Source organism: Calidris pugnax, unplaced genomic scaffold (assembly GCF_001431845.1).
Source record: "Calidris pugnax isolate Ruff unplaced genomic scaffold, ASM143184v1 scaffold21, whole genome shotgun sequence".
In the NCBI taxonomy this organism is placed as follows: Eukaryota; Metazoa; Chordata; class Aves; order Charadriiformes; family Scolopacidae; genus Calidris; species Calidris pugnax.
Genome location: NW_015090770.1, coordinates 5,174,372 through 5,189,737, shown reverse-complemented (window position 1 = coordinate 5,189,737; position 15,366 = coordinate 5,174,372).

Sequence of the window (15,366 nt, the reverse complement as noted above, 5' to 3'; positions counted from 1 at the left end):
TGCAAGTTGGAAGCAGAACATCCCCTATCTGATGACTTCTGGCCAAGGGTTACAGCAATTTACATCATATTGTTTATGCAGTGTTTGCCCTGTATTTCAGATGGCCACAGTGGTTTATGTAGCTCTCCTTTCCAGTGAAGTAATTTTTTTTTTTTTAAATATTCTGCAGCAGAGGAAGGGTAGCATGAAAAGTGTTGTGCAGGAGGCAGGAGAGGGTTCTGAGCACAGCTGTATTACAAGCTGCACCCAGAACAGCACCTCTTTCTTCAGATATTCTGTGGATGCTTGTGAGGAACTGCTTCCTTAGGTTGCAGCGGGATGAAATTGGAGATTGATTGCCCGTACATAGCTTGGCTTCTGCCTTCACACTGGCCTGTGTTCTGCCTCAACCAGAGCCCTCAACTAGTGTGGGTCTGTGTGCTAAATGCCCTGGAGATCCCATGGACGGCTACAGGAGTCTCTTCCTGAGAACTTTTGGCTCCATCTTGTGGCTTCAAGAGTCAGAAGCTCTACCATGGAGAGGGGCTGCTCAGCCAGCTCGGTCGAGCACACAAGTAGCTGCTGTTAATCTGCTACCTGAATTACACGTAGGAATCCACGCTAACTGGGTTCTTCTCTTCTCGCTGCTCTGCCCTACAATTCTCTCATGCAGTAGGAGACCGTGTTCTAAATTAAAATGTTCCTTTTGCATGCAAATGCTGATGTTAATTCTTCCCTAAACATTCCAGCGTGCAGCAGAACACCCCATTTCTCATGAGGATGGTGGCTTTATGATTTCTATGGCATTAAACCAGTTTGCATTGCAAGTATAAGTTTGTTCTGCTGGCTGAGCACTGATTTGCATGCCAGAGAGAATAGTTATTGTTCCAGGGGACTGTGCAGTACTTCACAAAACATTTTGCTTCTAAGGGTGACTAAAGATGCTGGGTTTTCTTTGAAATATAAAGCCTTGTTGGGGGGAGGGAAGGAGAGAATATCCTATTTAAAAATCTTTTTTTTCTTTTTTTTTTCCCCTGCTCCTCAGACTCTCCTCCCCCAAACTACTCTAGTGTCTCTTGTGGGAATAGGATCTACTGGGGAAATACCAGCAAATGGCCCCTTAAGCCTTATAACCCCAAAGGGGGTTGGAGGTAAAATGCTGAGGTGAGACTGGGACTGTATGCTCTGCACTTGCCTTCCTGATAAAGTTGATTAATCTCTAGAGTTTACAGTAAGTTCCCTTCAATAGGCTTTGTTAGTTGGCTTTGAGGCAGAATCATGTTTTTGATATAATCAGAGTTTATAGAGTTTGTTTTTAAAGTCTAGTGTTCAGGGTATCAGAGGCTTTATGCATGTTGGCTTCATAGGCCAAATACCAGAATTCAAGGACAAACTTGTGCATACATGTAGCATTCAGAGACAAGGAAAGTTACTCCCTACTGTTTAATAGTGTTCTGTTTTTGTTTTAAAGGGAAAACACATACAACAAACTGAACTTGCTGTTTGGATGAGTGTTTCTCAACCTGTGGCCTGTAAGAGTGCTCTGTAAGGTGATTACCCTCCCCACAAAATGACGGCGTTACGCTTCTGTACGTGTAAACAAGGAAAACAACTGTGGACTGGGGAAAGGAGTAATTATCTAGAAAACAGCCAAATTCTTTCTTACTTTTAAATGAAAACCATCATGGCAATGTTGCCTGAGAGAGCCTGCAGTTTTGCCCCTGAAAGCTTGTCTGGCTCTTCAGTTTTAGAAGCACTGAGAGAGATGGTGTGGGTCAGACACAGATCTCCCTGACAGAAGTATCCTTGCCCAGAATGACAGGATTCAGAAATCAGAACTTAAAACTTTGTTTCCTCCTTGGAACGTGGAGCTATAAAAACCAAAACCTACCAGGTTGCTGAAAAAATGCCTGCAGGATAGACTAAGTGTTTAGTTTTAAATGTGGCTATTCTTCTACTTAGTGCACTGGTCATGGATGTGGAAGAAGCTCTTTCACTGTGGGGGTCTCCATTTTCATTTCTTTATTAGGTCTGCTTGGTTTTTTTTGTCCTTGGATGTTCATCTTTGCCCCTAGGGTTTCAAATATTCCTGGTTCTATTTGGGTTCAGGCAGCTTAACTAAACACGAGTCCTTCTTTCCTTTTACTTCTGGTGACTGTACTCCAATTCGGCGCTGAGTAGTTCAACTGGATGACAGACACTCATGAACTACGGCCAGCTACCCTGTCCCAGCTCTGAAGACTGCAAGGCAACAGAGTGTGAATCAGGCTACTGGAAGAACAACTACCAACAGGAGGATTATGAGCATGAGGAGAGCTGGGCACTTCAGACTTTGCTAATGAGAGCTGCTTCCTACCTGAGGAACAGTAGAAAAGTATGTGATGCACCTATTCCTGCAGCCAGGTTAGACCTTTCTTATGTGGTACCTTGAGTAAATCCATTTGGGCAATGACGGTAGCGCAGCAAACAGCTGTGGAGCAGAGGGTAACATTGTGCCTGTTTTAAGTTGTTTTGATTTGTGCTTCCCTCCTGCCCCCCCCCCCCCCCCTTGCAGGACCTCACACTAGAGAGACAAACCAAATGAAAGCAGAAAGAATATACAATCAAGCAAACATTGTGTGGGAACTGTAAGGCAGTAAGGAAATTTAAATACATATTCCTAAGGAAGAAAGAACAACAGTAATCAGCACATGCAACACCCCCTCTCTCCCTCCCCCCCCCTGCTCCCCCCCCCCCCCCCCCCCCCCCCAAAAAAAAAAAAAAAAGTATGGAGGGAGGAGAGCAGGCAGAGCTTCTCCTGCGTGGGAATAATTTGCAGCTTTGCCTCAGGAGCTTGAAAACCATAAGTCAGGCCTCCAAAACTACATTTGGTTTAGAAATAATGAGGTGCTTTAGAAAATGAACTTGGAGTTCTCTTTCACAGTCTTTTTGTTTCCAAGGCTTTTGAGTGCACTTGCTTCATGTTTGCAAGCTTTCTTTCTTCAACAATGATGGTAGAAGTATTTTTTTCAATGAAAACAAAGATGTTCTTATGCTTGCTGATTCCAGCACCTGGGGCATAAATTTTCAAATATTGTGGCATTTGGCGAGGAGTGGAGGCAGGACACACAAAACATTCAACTTTTAAGCCCTGTTTCCGCTGGATCATCATCCTCCGCAGTAGGAATCTGAAGGATTGCAAAAGCTGAAGCATAAGGACCCCCTGTTGGTGGTCCCAGTGTCTGTCTTGGCAGCTTGCCAGGAGCCCAAGGGATGCACTTAATTTTCTTTATTCATTAGCATATTTTTAATCAAACCCATCAAACCACAATGTTTCCACATGTCTCTCCCATGGCAAATGAACAAAAATAGGTCAGTGCTCAAATGTACCTTTAACACACTGCAGTTCTGCAGTTCACTCCTCTTCTAGAGTGGCAGCTGGAGGACAGCAAATGACCTGTCCTCTGCACCCGGTGGAAACTTGTGGAGAAGACTTCACTTCCCTCCTGCAGGAGGAAGGCATGTGAAGTCTGTCCGTGATACAAACCGCTGTCTTTCCCCTGCCCGGTCAGGAGGCAGGGAAAGCTGCATCTGAATCCCCTCCAACTTAGCTTCAAGTTTACAGCATTTGTTTCATGTTCATTTCCAGTGAATAATCAAGCAGGTGTAATGTCCAGGGCTGAATTCCCTGGCCCTAATGAAGTTTCAAGACTGCTTACACCTAGTTTAATAATAGGCTTTTTACATTCTTGTCACCTGTAACCTACCTTCATATACCTCATGCTGCCAACCCATCTCTAGCCAGGCAAGGAAAATGTTGCAGTGTTGAGATCATGTTCACACTTGCAGCTGAGACATGTCTTGCCTTGTTTCTTATCTCTGAATTGTTCATAACAAGAGCTAAGTAAAAATTACTCTTCATGTTTTTTACATGAGCTTTCAAAGTTGGTTACAGTGTTCTGGGTGGGGTGAATATTGCATCAACACCAAGTTAAAACTTATCTTTTGTTCTTCTTTTTTGGAAAGAAACGGGGATATAGGTTCCAGGAAAACAGTCTTCCCCATGAGTCAAAAATCGGGTAAAGTCCAAGGTATTAAATAGGTTTGGAGCATTGAAATGTGAGTCTATGACAAGGGGATGCATGCTCTGCTTTCTGTTCTCTTTTTTTTCTTCCAAAAAAAAAAAAAAAAAAGAAAACCACACACACAACCCCAGGACTTTGAGTTAAACAAGTTGATGGAGTCCTATCCGGAACACAGAAATTGGAATGGGCTCGCAGCCTGTTCCTAGCTGCAGAAAAGCTAAGGAAGCAAAAGGTGAAAAGCTCTGCAGCATCCAGGCCCGTTTCCAAGCAGCCCCACCTCTCCTGGTAACCCTTTCCTGCTGACAACACTGTCACCCCGGGCAGGCTGCCGCAGGTGACACATGCACCGAGCGACTCCTGCGTCCCTCTGTGCTGGTGGATTCTCCCTTTTGGTCGTCACAAGCTTCTTGGAGGTTCCTCTTGTTTTGGGAGCTAAACCAAGGGGTGAGAGTAGGAAAGGTGTCTTTGCAAGACTCTTAATTTTGGCCTTCCAGTTAAAGGTGCTAGGCATGGGGTTTTTTTGTGTCAGAAGCCCAAAACCAGACTATTACCTCTAAAATCTGGAAGTCTGTAATGAGAAGATGAAATTTTCTCTGCTGTGCACCGGGTAGTCTTTGCTAAGTAACAAAACATCCCAGCCATGGGGATGGGAACCTGTTTGCTCCTTCCTTGTTGCATACCTGTAATAGTTCACAGCAGCAGTCCTGTTGCGGGAAATACTTTGCTTCTATTTACTTTTCTATTCATTCAGCTCTTCCACTTCTGCTGTAAGAACAATCTCCATCCACTGCTATCAATCACTTGTTTACTTTCTGGTCTTAATACGTACAGTTAAGTGTTTGCCTTGTCTAGATCCACCCTTACTTACACCTGTGTCCTTCTATAGTCCTTTAACAGCTACTGTTAAACAAATTCAGCCCTGTTGCCTAGGCAGAAGTTACAGAGGGACCAATTTTGCTACAGGCGCAATCCTGCAGGTTTGTTTGTGCCTTGTCACTTAGAGAGGGGGAAGAGTCACTTGGCAGCTTTAACTCGTGATCTCTCTGTTCTCCTGTAGTGCCCGCTCCTTGGGCAGACCTGGAGCTGTACGGTGTTTATCGTGCAGTGATCTGAACTCTGGGGGAACTCCATCTGCTATTGCTTTGTGGAGTGCCAGCATGGCAACAGCCGCGGCGTTTCGGTTTGGGGGAAGCAGACTTTAAAACGGTGTTGGGCATCAGCGTGGAGTGTTGCAATGCCCCGTTCTCGACAGCAGCCACAAACTCCAGATCTTTGCCTTTCTTGGCAAAGCTTCCTCAACCACTCGCCACCTCAAAATGGCAGCCTCCAAGCCCCAAGAGGCTGTTTTGCTGCCTAAGCAAGCGATGGGGAACGCAGCTTCTTAAATCTACCTTGCCTGGGGGCTGAGGATCCCTTGGGCTTCACAATTTAGGCTCTCTCTTGGCTTCCTTCCAGAAACAGAGCGTGGGTCCGTTCCTGCAAGGGCAAGGTAGGTCTCTTGGCAGCGTGGTGATGTTTTGTATACACTACGCTCGGCGCTCAAAAGGCTAGTGCCGAACACGGGGAATTTCACATGGCTCAATTCCCTTCTGCCCCAGGGAGTGTGTATGTCTCCTCTCCCAGCAGAGTGCACTTACCCGGGCATGCTCTGTGCCAGGGAGGGGACTGCCTCTGTCCTCTCAAAGCTAGTCTCATGTGGGTTAGGTAGTTCCAGATGTTTTGGCTAGCAGGGTGGGAAGTAGAGAGACCTGGCCTTCTGCCTCTCTGTGAACTGCCTAGAGAGCTATGTGGAATCATGTTCCCCTAGGTCATGCACCGACTCAACTGGAGACTTAGAAAGTGCTCCTGTCCCAGCATCACCCCATAGCCTGCTTCTTCTGAGGGGACCTGACCTGCCTCGTGTTCCCTGGGACTCGTCAGGCAGAGAAGGGGACTGAGCCCAGCTCTTCTTTCATGAACCATTGGACTGCTGACTAAATTAAGGTAGGAATAAAAATAGCCTATGCCCATCCCCTCCGCCCACCTTGAGCTCTTTTAGAAAAAGGGAAGAAAAAAAAATATATTTATTGCTGCATTTTTGGACACCTGATCTGGAAGGTGGGCAGACTGAAAACACCTGCTGCGCTGAGTCCTTAGGGAAGAAAGTCAGAGTGTTCATTGTAAGGGATTGAAGTCAGAGATGGATGCTGTAGGCTTTACAAGGCTTTTGGCTTGCCATTAAAGCCAGTGACAGGCACCTGGGCATCTTGAATAGATCATGGTGGGAGTCACTACTGCATCAGATGCCCAAGGTTTCTTTGAATTTTGCCATGACATAAGTCATAACATACAAAGTTGATTGATGGGAGGAAGAATTCAGCATCAGTTAAAATCACAGACTTGAAGTTGCACCAGCAGAATTTGAATAAGGAAGAGCTGTGTCTTCTGTCTCCGTGAGCTTTTTCTTGATCTGTGTGCACAACATGGTTTGTACTGGGAGTGACAGGGAGTGGACAAATGACAAACATTGCCCCAAAGCGGAAACTCATTTCTCATAAGATTTGTCCAAGCAGTTCATCATGCGGTGGTCAATTTACTTTGTTGTCGTCCAGAAAATTCGGGTAAACAGTGTGCAATCCTACTGGTGATATTAAACAAAATATTCCTTTCCATAGTGGCTGCAAACCATTGGCATCTCTAGTGTCCATTCTGTGATAGGGGAAATGCTCTGACCCAAGGGACGTCTCAGAAAATGAAGCAAGAGCCCTTAGAAATTCAGTGTGATCTGTCATACCTAATGCTATTTATGTCATGATGAGGGGACTACCTTCTCCCCCCCACAAATATAGCAGTACTGTGATGCCTAAAAAATTTATTGTCTTAAATTTCCCCTAACCCTGACAACTGGAAAGAACTGTGGCTGTGTGGAATACCATCTACTGCTAATTCTTTATACAGCCATAGCACCTCTCACCCTGAAGGACCAGACCCCTTGAACTCTGGCCCATGACTACCTTCCCATTCCCCCCAAAAGGCCACAGTAAATGAGGTCTTCTTAGAGAAGTCCAGCTGCATGATAGCAGCTGCTGCCTTATGCTCCCCTAAAGGGAAAGTGGGGCCTGTTTTGGGGTGTGATGGGACCAACTGGCTGCAAGCCTTGCATTTTCTCTGTCTCGGTGCCCTTCGCTGATCTTGGAGAGGTGGCCCTGCAGAAGAGAGTCCCAAAGCATGTGCAGCAGCCAAATACAGCCTCTGCTGAAGGGAAAATTCGTCCACGATTCAGGGCAAGGACCACTTTACAATAACCTCTAGTACAATAACCTCCACAAGCTGTGGAGAATAAAACAACTAATTGGGTCTGCATCAGGATGCTTTAGTACCCATGCTGAAATTTGGCCAAAGGAATGAAGCTCACACCTTTCACTGTTGCACACAAATAAACCAATATTTCCAAGGGATCTTTCACAACCTGCAAGGGTAAGGATTTATCACGCATAACATCCAAACCTGAACGCACCTGGCTCTGGTATGGGATCATTGGTGGTTGTTTTTTGGTTTTGGGTTTGTTATTTTTTTTTTAATATTCCATTTTCAGCTGGAAATTACTGATGTGACCAAAGTCCGATTCCCTTCAGCAGTTTCTCCCTTCCTCCCCCCACCTTTTCGCACTCCCTGAGGTCTGACCATCTGGAAATCCTCCTCCACCTCTTCATCATGTGTGAATTTCCACCTAGGGCTGAAAGTGTCACTGTACTAAAGTGTGATGCATTAACACATTGAGGCAGAAAGCAGAGGGGAGTTGGGGATTATAACACTTCATGACCCACTCCGCAGTCGCTCTATGATTTAATCATCTTTATCAGCTTGTATCCTTCTCTTTGTATCCCTGTATTTTCCCTGTATCCTTTATTAAAATATTCCCATAATTTAAAAAAAGAAAAAACCCAACCCAAAACTCTACACAAACAAGTAAAGTGCAGTACCTTGCTTTGAGAGTAAGATCAACTGAAAAAGGCAAATGTCTCAAGGAGAGCATGCCTCACTCAGGCAAGCTGGGGGACCTAGATTGTTCATTCACAATAAAACTCACTAATTACCATATCTTCTATTGCACATTGCAAACTTGAGATTCTTTCCTGCCAAACCTCATGCACATGATCTGAGCGATTGTCATTTTTATTTTTATGCATAGATATATATAAAGTATAAGCAGTAATAATGCTATCTTGTACAGAAATGAAACTAAGCCCTGCAAACTATGTGCGTTGGTTTATCCTTTCAGCAGAGTGGAATGGAAAATTCACTAGTTTGGAAGTCAGCTGCTTAGCCGCCTTCTAACTAAATACTGAGGCTTATTATGCTTCAAATAAATAAATATATATATATATATTTCTTTTGTGGCTTGGTTGCTGTAATCATCTTGGATGTAATAATGTTACTAGCCTCAGGGCTATATTTATTAAGATTTTAATTTAAAATCTTTCTGTCCTTCAGCATTTAAACAGAGGAAAACCCCATCTGGAGTAGCCAAAAAAAAAAAAAAGTTCATCCTTTTCTTTTTCATGCGTTCCCCTCCCCTAGGCCCTGTCTCTCATCTTTTAAGGAAAAAACCGAGAACAACGCACTTTCCTGTTCTAGCTCTGCACCCTCCCCACACCTCGGTACCTGTGTAGGTTTGGTAGACCCAATGTCTGCTTAATATGATCCATGTGCTCCTGCTCTTCTTGTCTCTGGAGCAGTCGTTTGGTTTCTTATCCTTGTATAATAGTACCAGTGTATTTCACAGTAATATTTCCACATAGTATGATTTATTCTTAATAACGCTCTCAGTAAGGATCTAAACCACAGCAATAAATGTCAGGGGGGTGAGACTATTACTCAGAAGTGGCAAAGAGCTGGGGAGAAGTTTTAGGGTTATTCTTCGTTAATAAACTGCCCCACTTCTGAGGAGATCGTGGCAGGGAGATAACACAACAGTATGAACAGCTTGTAACCTGGGGAGTGAAAAACTCTCACCATCTTAAAACCCATTTGAGGGGACATCTCAGTCAAGGAGACAGCCTGAGCTGTCACATTGTATGTGCTTTTTCAGGTGTTTTGGAAGAAATGGCAGCATTGGGTTAGCACCCAAGTTGTATAGAGTCTGCAATCCGTTTTGGTTTTATCCCATGGCATATTCAAGCCATTCCCTCAAGAGGGGACAGGCACTGATGACTTATGAATGATAAATACCAAAAAGGGCAGAAGGTGATTAAGATTTTTTATTTTTGTGTTAATAAATCTCTCATGTAATCTAGTAATACTGGAGTATCAGCGACGTGTGGTTGCAGAGGACCTTGCTTGGAGCTGATGTCAATGTAGCAAACATGGATGGTGAGACACCCTGAAATGATTGCTAGAGGCCTTCAGTGGCTACATAGCGCTGGGCAAATGACTGTAAATTGTGTGGGCCAACTCTCAGCTGGGATAAATTGATGGAGCTCCACTACCTGTGGCAGTCCTACTGCTCTGCCTCAGTGGAGGATCCTCCTTGCTTGAACTGGAGGACTTTGGTGCTGTTGCAGAAGCCCCGTGCTCCTGGCCCCAGCAGTGAGTGAATCAGTCAACCATATCACAATCATCTTTAAAAACACACTCTGATGTTCTTGTGCAAACAGTCAACAGTTTTGGTTTGATATAAAAAAAGACTCATGGAAACAAAACTGGACAATTAAGTATGAGAAGACTGAAAATGACTTTTGACATACAGCACCCAAGGCCATGCTGTGAGCGTCTAGCTCTGTGAAGAGGAGGAAGTCCCGTATGCTACTTTTCTCCACTTGATTTCAAAGTGACTTACAGAGGGTTGAATGCCATCATCCTCAACTTGCAGCTAGTGAAAATGTGGTGAAGAGGAAAAACTTCAAGCCTAAACACAGGTCTTTTGGTTGCAGCCTGTCTCACAGGCAGTAGGTGTAGACACTTCCTCTACGTTGTGCTGCTTGCTTGTAGGAAAGAGAAGGTAGCTTATGTTCAGGTACTTGTCAAGTGCTACTGATTGTCCATCATGAGATGACTCAAGCTTCTGTCTCCCATGTCTCCAATGGCATTGCAAAGGTACCAGCCATTATTTGCTTCTGAGGTCCATTTAAAATTGGAGGTAAGCCTCTCCATCTTGTCACCACCCCCTGAAAATCACTGATTTCCTCAGGAGAGCTGATTTTAACATTGCTCCATCCTACTGTTAATTTTCCTGATCTATAAGATTTATCAAGCACATCTGGATGCACAGAAGAATTGCACCAGTTGAATTCTAAACGCGTTGCCTCAGTAAGTAGCGTTCAAGTTACGAGAAGTCAAGTTTTAACTATTTTGTTTACCACTTAAATGCAGATTTTATTTTTACTCACTTTGCTACTTTGCAAGGCTTTTGGTGTGAACTTAAACATGAAAATCATGTTCTTTAACAGTATGTTAAAAGTGCTTATATGTTAAAAGTGCTCACCACAAAGCAGACACTTCTTTGTTGGGCAACCAGCACAGCTTTTTCATGTTGCCTGTGTGTCCTCACCCGCCCCAACCTATTTAGGTCAATACAAGCAACTTCAGAGGAAGTCACTGCCTGGTTATAAGGCTACAGCTTTGGACTGCAGAGGACAGACTGTGCGAGGAAAACAAGAGCACTTCTGGGCTGTCACCAGGCAGCGGATAGCTTTTGAATATCACAGGGGGTATCCCCTCGATGGTGTTTGGTCCCTTTCCTTTGGAAATTGAAGCAGAACCCTGAACTCGGTCCCTTTGCCAAAGGGCACGCTGCTGTGTGTGGAGACCTGCCCGAGGGGAGGTACCTGCCCACAAGATCCACCTGTGCCTTGTTCCCTACCGTGAACCTGGGAGCTTGGATGCAAACCTTCCCCGAGCGCAAAGGGGTGGTTGAAGAGGACCGATCGGCCAACATGCTGCCCGTGAGGCGCCACCAGGTAGCTGAGCTGGAGGGAGCGGGTCTACAGCCACGTTAAAGCAGGTGCGGTGGGAAGGGGAGGCTGAGGCTGAGAGTATGATCATGATCTCTGCAACCCTGTACTGCTGCCTCCCCCGTGCCCCCCAGCCTCCCTGACACTCATGTGAGGAGCTGGTATTCAGTATGTGCTCTTCAAAACCTGTTGAGGGCTCTGTTTTATTTCTCTGTGACTCATCTTCCAGATTCTTGTTGTACCTGCTTTAGGTGAGGAGTTCCCAGTTTGGTCAGGTCCTTTGTTCCTGCCTGCTATACCCCCTTGTTCCAAGTGCTGTTCAGAATAGGACCCTTATTTTTTTAGAGAGTGCAGATCTCTGTTAACAGACAGTTTACAGTTAAAGAAGCATGGGCACAAGCAAAGGAGGCAGATTAACTTGTTAGTGGTTTTTTCCTTGAGTTAGGTCTACCTTTGCCAGTTCAGAAAATGTCCAAGTCGCTCAAAACAGCATTTACCTACTTGATTTTCAGTAGGATTTTTCCCTTCTGCAGATTTAATGGTGCTTTTGAAACATCTTCTGGTTTTGTTGCAGTTGTTTAAAGCGTATTTGTGCGTAGTGAGGAACCAGCCTGAGTACAGATACATAATTTCATCTGAGGCCAAAGAACGGCATGAATACAAATTCCAGATAGAGCAGGGTGCTCCCAGCCGGCCTCTGTAACTGCACGTCTCAGTTTCTCTGTATTTCCAGCAAGGTGACAATGGCCACCTTGTAAAAAGCTCCTTCAGATAGGAGGCAGAAGTTTATACTTCAAGGTCTAGCCTTGAAACTTCTGTGGGATAGCAATGCTCTTCTGAAGTGCCATTTAAAACAGATTGCGTCTCACTACGTGCAAAATTCCCCTATATAGATGCAGCTATATGAGCAAAAAAAAAAAAAAAAAGTGCTTTTGCCAGTGTAGCCTATTTTATTTGGTAAATGCTTGCAGAAAAAGATGCTTGTGCTAGTAAAACTTGTATTTGCTGGTTACCAAAGAAGAAGCATTTCTAGTGCAAACCGGGCCTCTTATACATGAAGCTCTATTCGGTTCAGCCATCAGTAAAGAAAATCCTTCCTCAAAGGGATTAATAAGGTTACCTAATAGATATTAATGGTTTAAGAGCGTAAAAGGTGCTTTATCAATATGTGAGGGCCTGCTGTAAACTGTTATAGGTCCCACTGCGGGCATCATGGAAACAGAGGGTGGTGAGGGAGCTGCCTTGTGCCAGGGGTCTGCTCAGTCTCCAGAGCTTCCCAGTGGCTCAGGAAGGGGCAGAGCTGCACTGACTGGCCTCTCCCAAAGCCTGACTTCTGCTTCTGCCACCCCCTGAGGTAAATGTGCATAAGCAAATATCTAGATTATAGAGGAAGAGTTCATAGAACCATAGAATCAAGTGTGATGCCTTGGAAACATGCCGATTCAGGCTGGCTGAGGATCTCAGTTTATATACATGTCATTATACTAGTAGCTTTAATAAGCATCAGATTCCAGTCATGAGACTTGATGTTTCTACAGAAAATACCCTCCGATACTGTATGTTGTCACAGCAGGGCTCCCTGGCTAACCATGCGCTTGCCCATTAAGCACAAATCCCAGCCATTTCCTTCCCAGTTCTCCCCTGCATTTAATGTATGGAAAAGCATGACCCTGAATCAGATGAATAGCAGCCGGTTTGAGAAGGTGTGTGTGAAAATGTATCCTCACGCAGATGAGCTCAGAACAAATAGAATAGAGGGGAGGAGGGGAGGAGAGCAGGGGGGGGAGTGTGAAGCTACCCTTTCCCTGATAGTTCAGCCACTGCCTGTAAGCAACAAGTTTAACCCCAAGGGAAAGAACTGAAAGCCGAGGAGATCTTAAAATTAACAGAGCTTTATGGCTCAATCAATAGGCCGTGCTCCCTCAGCAAGATTAGAAATCAAATGGCACATTTCTCTCCGTTAACCCTGTTAGTTCTCCCGGTAGGCTTTCCTGCCTGAAAGCATCTGAGGTTTGATTAAGTTATTCTCTAGGAGGAAGCTAGAGAAAGTCCATTGTGAGAGCTGCCTCCAGAATGCTATTGGACACACTTTAAATAACAATAGAGGTTATTACTGTATTAGTTTGTTAGTAATTGCTAGAGAAGATAAGTCTTCCCAATATTTGAATATGCAAAATGGCTTTGGCTAACCCAAAGAGAGGAGACAAAAAAAAAAAAAAGCTTAAACATGCCACTGCAGTGAGCAACAGGGATGATTAAAAATCACTGTATGTAAGAAAGAAAACCTCTACCTTGTTTTACTACTAGAAATACCTTCCCAGATTTGTTATTCGCACCAACAACATAGTATTTTCCCTCTTTGGCATTTCATTCTCACTGGGGCAACGAAATAGTTGTTTTCAAAGGGAGAGGGACTGTGTTTGCACCTATTTCTTGTTTGACAGTGACCTCTATGAACCAGTCATCACTGCTCTGCCTGTTGTTTTCTTGTTAGCTCTTTGCTGTCAAATTAATTACTGTGAAGTACTAAGCTTGTTGAATTCACGTGCTCTTATTAGCTCACAGGATGTCAGAGTGATTGGATTTTTAGCATTATTTCTTTTTTTACATTCCAGGCTTTCCATTCAAAACCTGTTACTGGCAGGGAGGAAATACTCTATCTAATGCTGATCTCCCATCAGGGTAGCTCCAGTGATACCGAGGATTTGATTTACAGAGCTGTATATGCAATTAGACTGTGTTTATATCAAAACCAACAATCAGATTGGGATTGCAATGTGATTTTGAAACCCAACGTTAAGTGTCTTTCCCCTTGGAGTAGAGAACAAGAAAGAAAATATTAATGATGAGAATAGCATTTGTCCCGTTCATTCTTAAATCACAGTAACGAGCTGATCCTCCAGTTGACCCTCTTTACGCTCCTGTGTTGCTTTTATTAGTGACAACTCACACGTGTAGCTCGTGTGTGTGTGTGTGTGCAGTTCCAGGAATACACGAGAAGTTTTTATTCTTCTTTTAAAAACCAAAATGCGCAGAAGGAGCTTTTCTTTGCTGTCACGCTCAGGGAAAAACGCGTGTCCTGCTCCTACCCCTTGAAAACCAGCATTTGGCTCATTGAAAAAAAAAAAAAAAAGAGGGAAAGTCTTGAGATTTGCTTTCATTCTTGGAGGGAGATGTTTCTTTTAATAAAGAAAAAAAAAAAAGAGATATAATTAGCACAGCCGGCAGCCCCGTTGCCTGTAGGAGGCTCAGCCCCCGGCTCTCCTTTGCCCAGTTCAGAGCATCACCGCTTTCCCAGTGATATATTTCCCCCCCAAAAACACCAGCCTCCCCCCCACCCCTCCCCCCCCGCTCGGGGGGGGGGGTGGGGAGGGGGGGGGGGACCGAGGGGACACGGGACTTCTGCCGCTCGGGATCCGTCCGTCATACCGGGGGACGGGACGGGGACGCGGGTCGGTGTGCGGTGGGTGTGTTTGCAGGAACCGTGAGGGAAGGAGGGAGGGAGGGGACGGGGGGGAGTTAAAGAAACAGCATAGTTAATATTTCCACATCAGGAAGTTACTGTAATAGCCCAGGGGGCAAAAGACTTAACTTAATCTCCTAAATAGTGAGGAACCCATGGCGTCTCTGTTATAGGTTGGAGTTCCCACGTGGTTTTAACTCCTGTATAAAAGTTTCAGTAGAAAGTGCCACAATGTCGTGATTTTGCAGGGGGGGAAAATTAGCAGGAGGAGATCAGAGGAAGATAAACCAGGAGCGAGCCGCTTCCCCGAGACCTTCCACTGCGGATCCGAGAGGGAACATCAGACGCGTTAAAAACAAAACAAAACAAAACACAGCGTTCAAGCCAGCACAAGGCGAGCGAAAGATCAAAAAGACGCGGAGACAGAGAGAGAGAGAGAGGAGAGAGAGGGAGAGACAGATTAACTGGAGCAGCAGCAGCAGCAGCAGCAACAACAACAACAAAAATCACACTTAAATTAATAATAACAATAATAATAATAATAAAACCCAAACCACCAACAAGGGAGATATTGTTTAAAAAGGGCGAGCGAGGGAGCGAGCCGAAGAGCTGGTCTGACCGAGTGGATCCGCGCAGCTTCTCCTTGGGATCGCCGGGATCGCGCCGATTCCCCGCTCCTCTCCGCGGCCGCGCAGCGTGCGGTACCGCTGCCCGCGGCGGGGGTGTGTGTGTGGGGGGGCCGAGCCGGGTGCCGCCGCCGCCGCAGCCTCATCCTCGCCGGACACCGGGACCCTCCGCGGCTGCTTTTGAAAATAAAAGCATCTCTCGCTCCTAATAAGCGGGGCGGTGGGGAGAGAAGACTCGCAACTGTGGAGCTGCCAGCCACGCACCCCCTCCCCGCCGCCCCCCCGGCCCCCTCCCCAGCTAT